The sequence below is a fragment of the Geospiza fortis genome, unplaced genomic scaffold (assembly GCF_000277835.1).
Source record: "Geospiza fortis unplaced genomic scaffold, GeoFor_1.0 scaffold66, whole genome shotgun sequence".
In the NCBI taxonomy this organism is placed as follows: domain Eukaryota; kingdom Metazoa; phylum Chordata; class Aves; order Passeriformes; family Thraupidae; genus Geospiza; species Geospiza fortis.
Window position 1 is genome coordinate 6,920,910 of NW_005054312.1, and position 5,309 is coordinate 6,926,218.

The following is a 5,309-nucleotide window of genomic DNA, read 5'->3' on the forward strand; positions in this document are numbered from 1 at the left end:
AACTGTGATGTGGCACCACCCTGGTCAAGAATCTTTGTCCTGTCTTGGACATCTTTCTCCATCTCCCTCTGATTGCAGACTTTTATAACATATCAGGTCTCACCTTTCTTCTCCAAGCTCAACAATTCCCTTTGAAATAGCCTGGTCTTTAAAAGGAAGGTGGCTGTGCACCCTCTACACGGTTTCATTAAAATTCAAAGAAGCCTTGAATCTTTAGATGTCAGAACAAGAAAAATCTGACCAGCGTTTTTCTACCATATTTTGAATGCTTACAAATCAGCAGCTTGGGCATAAACCAGTAGCACCTTTCAGTGTAGCAAACCATTTCTACTGACCTTTCATGCTGCCAGTAAAAATGAAGATTGTATTTTATTTCACAGTAGATCTTATTGAAAGCATGATGTGTTTCCTGATGTGTTTCAGGCTATATTGGTGATAGGAATGAGTGTGTGTTCCCTTTACCAAATCCATAACTGCAGAGTGTATTGCAGATTTCAGATGCAGCTCATACACTGCAGTAGTCTCACAAAGACAAACATGAAGTCAGAAATGGTTGTACAGGGCCTGTACAGCAATAACTTGGCACAGAATTAACTTGCAGGGTTACTGCATTTTTCCATGTGTTTGCTACAAGTCTATTTCCTTTCAGTTTTGTGTGCAAGACTGGAAGGAAGATTACAGGGTTTTATAGGATTGTAATTTGATTTTTTATTGAATTATCATTTATAATAGAATTCATTACCAAAATTTTACTCTGTTTGGAATTTTCTTATAATTCAGAGATTTCTTCCTAGTCAAAAATCCACATGGTTCTCATATTCTCTTCCAGTGTAATTTTTTTAATGTGATCTTTCTCGGTTGTTTTGTTTGTTTGTTTGTTTTTAATTAATCCTATGGGAGATCAAAACTGGCATATACATAAGACACTTTCCATCATGAGAAAAATTGAGCTCTCCTCAGTAAGATGATTCCTACAGAAATATCTTTATTTCACCTAAGCTAACTCCCAGGAGATTCAGAATGTCTAGAGCTTTGTAGGCAATCAATCACTGCAATATAGGTTTCTATCATCTACACTGTTTGGAAAGCAAACTGTAATCAAGTTTCTACCTGTCCCCCAAGTCCTGCAGGGTAAAACTAAAAGTGAGTGTGTGTATCTTCTTCAAAGAGACTTGAAGAGCTAACAGCTGCAGACAGAGTGAGCAAGAGATTTCAGAAGTGCCATAGATCAACAAGCTGTCACTAATAATTCCTGAGCCCTAATACAAATAAAGACCTGTGTGTCAAGTGCCTTTGGAACCTTTTCTACAGAGCAACCTGTAAATAGGCAATAGCCTGAAGTTAGTCAAGATACAAAGGCTGAAATCATCCTGTCCTTCCATGAGTCATAATTTCCCCTTGGGGTGTTTTGCTGGAATATAATTTTGAATGGTAACGAGATTTTACCTTTCACCCACACTTTAAAAACCTCTTAACACTAACTTTGGTTATTCTTTCATAAAGGAAAGCTGTGTTTCCAGAATCAAGATAATTATCTTGATTTAAAAACTTATTGGAGATAAAACAGAGGTACCTTGATCAGGTTTTTAGCAACTACATCATTGTAAGCAAACTACAGTTCCTTCCTGATAAGATTTTACAGAGATTTAATATTTTGATGCAAAAAAGCATGTAAAAATTTGATGCAAGTATAAGTTTTTACTTTTCTCCAGTAGAGATAAGGCTGTAACTACAGGCAATAGTTGTTGTTAGGCCATCATGAAAATCATTCCACATCTCTTATGGATTGTCTATCTCTCCACAAATTACAGATGTGTAAAGACTTGTTCATGAGTGTAAATTACTAATTTTCCACACTGTTTCTAATGGATATAAACTCACTATTTTAGCAACTTAGGAAGAGTTCCCTAATGGCATTCTGCCAGATTAGTTAAAAGCAACATCACAAACAACTTTTCCTGAGTTTTTCCCTTCTCTTTTCAAATTAAAATATCTAATGAAATAAAAGAACTGATAAAAAAACTCATTAGGAGAAAATATATTGTACACAGTTGGCTAATAAAGTATAGAAGAGCTGCAGCTTGACATTTAGATGTCATTAAGTATCAAAGATAACACACAAATTATCTGGGCTCAAATCCAGCTTATGTGTATAACAGCAATATAATCAGAGGACACACAATTCAATGAACTATGCTGTCTAATGTAATTCAGTTCTGTTTCTTACTCTTACCTTACAGTATCCATCACTTTTATTGTTAGTGTTTGCCACTATCATGGGTTTTGTTTAAACTATAAAACATCACAACTGAATTGTCCTATTACACCAGCTCCTGATGTTGATATATTGTTTGCAATGGTAACTTCCTATAAATTATTGCTTGCATTTTCTGGACAGTGGAATTACCACTAGACACTAGAATTTAGTTCATTATAATTTAAAAAATAAATAAATTAAAAAGGGAATTATGTACTCAAAAATCTTCAATAAATGTATGTTATAAAAGATACAAATTCCAGATAAATATTTTTCAAGTTGGCAGTACATTGAAGAATTAAGTGACTCATTAACAGACAAAATGGGAATGAAAAGACATTAGATAGTTTTAGATTGGGCTACATAAAATCCCCAAAGGAATACAGATATATAGTCTCTCACACATATGCCTCCTAAAAAGAAGTGCTGCAATATGTGGAGCTATATAACAGTAGCTAACCTCCTATCCAACAGTATAGAAACCCATCCTATCTACCCAGTCAGGGTGTGAAAAGCCTGTAAAAGTTCAATGTACCCCAAAGGTTGATATTTTTTTCAGGAAAGAATCAAACAAAAACCACAAGCGCAAAACAATCAAAGTGATGTCACCACTGGCCCTTTTAAAAGGGAGTGCCTATTACAAGGAAATGTCTGACTGCAGAGCCAAGCCCAGCATTCTGCACCATCCCACCATCAGTTCCCTGCCCTACCAGGGTCCTGCTGCTTGGCCACAGGGCTGCTAAGCAGATACTCTCCAGCTGAGAGATGATCACATTGTTGGATTTTCCTTATGTTCCCTTTCTCCTGCTGCCCACCCTACAACCAACCAACCCACCCATCTTTGCTCCATTCCCATTGGCATCATTGACTGATTTGCAATCTTGTTTAATAATTTCAGCCTTAGAGACTCCCAGGGGACCAGCAGCCCTTCACTGTTTTGACACTCTTCACCCAATGCCAGCTCCAAGGACTCCTCCTCCACTACCTATAAAGTCCACTAGTTTCTCTCATTGTTTTATTGTTGTCTTACCTAATACGATCTCTTTGTGTAAATATAAATGTGTTTGCTTTTAAAATGCACCATATGAGAGACCTGTACTTATTAGACCACACTGGAATAGCCAAACTATATCGGCTAAAGAATTTGGTTTCCCAATAATTATAGAACTGGCTAATGAAGAAATAAGAAGTGATCATGCTGAAGAGAAGGGACAGGTATAAGTCCTAGAGGCATTTAAGAAAAAATCGTGAATTATTTTGACATGAGAAATGTGCTAATGAAATTCACAGCCAGCACTGGTTGGGAGAAAATGTCAATACAGAGAAAACCTGGAATATCACAAAAGAAGAACTGAAAGTCTTCTGGGACCAAAGTAGAAGATAAAAGGACAGAGTACAAAGTCATGCATTAAGGAGTAAAAGAAAAAAACCTGCTATATGCTAGAAACAAGTTAACCATAGATAATTGGGTGACAATGAGACAATACAATGATTCAGCTGTAATAAAGGCAAAACAGATCAATGATGTTTTGGGACAAATGCTTCCAGATGAAACACCAAAGTTATATGCTGTAAAGGCACACAGAAAATCTTGTTTATTACAGGTATTTTTGTATACTGATGTTCAAGAATGACAAGTTCAGCCCAAAGCAATTCAGGGAGCAGTATTAGGAGCAGGAGATGGCTGGAGACAGTCGGACTTACAAGTGGGCTTAGGTTAAAAAGAATGACTGAGGTGATTTATCATTGCTTTATACAGATCCCTCTGGGACATAGATGCCAATGGGGGCAGAGAGCTGTTTAAGCTGAAGGATGTAAACAGACCATGGAGCATGGAGCTTTTAACAGTCTATGACTAAATACAGGATAGCAGTGAGAAGCTTTCTATCAGAAGAGTAAAACTGTGGAATAGCCTCTTTCTACACTATCATAGCAGCAGAAGCAAAACTGGTATTTTATTACAACATGAGGCTGGCAAGTGTTCTGGACTGTGGCTGTCTGTAGTGGGAGATTCATCTGAAATTGTGCATCTGTTAGCATAAATTCAGTATGGGTAAGGGCTTATCACCACTAGAATGCAACACAGCTAAAAGGCTGTGGACACACACTAAAAATTCATTCTTGCCAATGAAAGAAACAACTGCTTTCAACAGCTGGTGTGAGTGTGCCTATGCTGAAGTTATCACTCAAACCAGGCAAGCAGCCGTCCTGACTCATTGCAGGCAAAACCTGACAGGTCACTTGAAATTTTCTCCCTGACGCTGCCTGATTCTGCCTGAAGCAATTTAGGGAATGCTCATGAAAAATGCTTTGCTGGCAGATCCAGGTGACTAGCAGCAAGATGTGGTAATTTCTACCACCAACATAGCTGGAGCAGAAACATGATATTTTTCTGCATCTAGTTATGCTGGGTCACAAAACTGTACAACTGCTTATTTTGGACCCTCCTGAACTGGTATAAACATACCTATGTAATGTAGGTCATTCCCAAATGTTTTTTATATATACTGTTTTACTAGGATTTATAGTGATATAAATATTTCAGTGAAATACAGTGTTCCTAATCTCAGTAGTTGTAGTGGGTTAAAAGTTATGTGTAGATGAAGCCTAGAAGATGCAGGCATTATCTAGCTGCTCTTGTTCTGAGACCAAAGCAATAGTAATCACATTACACTGAAGTCCTGACACAATTAGCAACTATGCTGAAATGAAAAAAATTCATTTTAGTGCCCCTGAAAGCTTTATTGTAGTTAGCAAGTGTTCATTTTCATAATAATATAATTGGAGGAATGGAAAATTACAGGTAATTGCTGTTGTTGTGACCTTGATCTTTTAGTAATGTAATTAAAGTAATTGCTACTATTTTGAATCATATTCTTTCATGGGCAGCCTCAAAGTCTTTGAGGAGAGTGATAAGGGCAAAGGTGCAACATATATTTTTTTTTTTCCCTGCTCCTCTGTTGGCATATGGAAAATAATTCAACTTTCACTGAAGTTCTGTTTTAGGTTTGGGAGCTTTTTCCTTCAGTCTTCCATATCCTAATTTCCTACA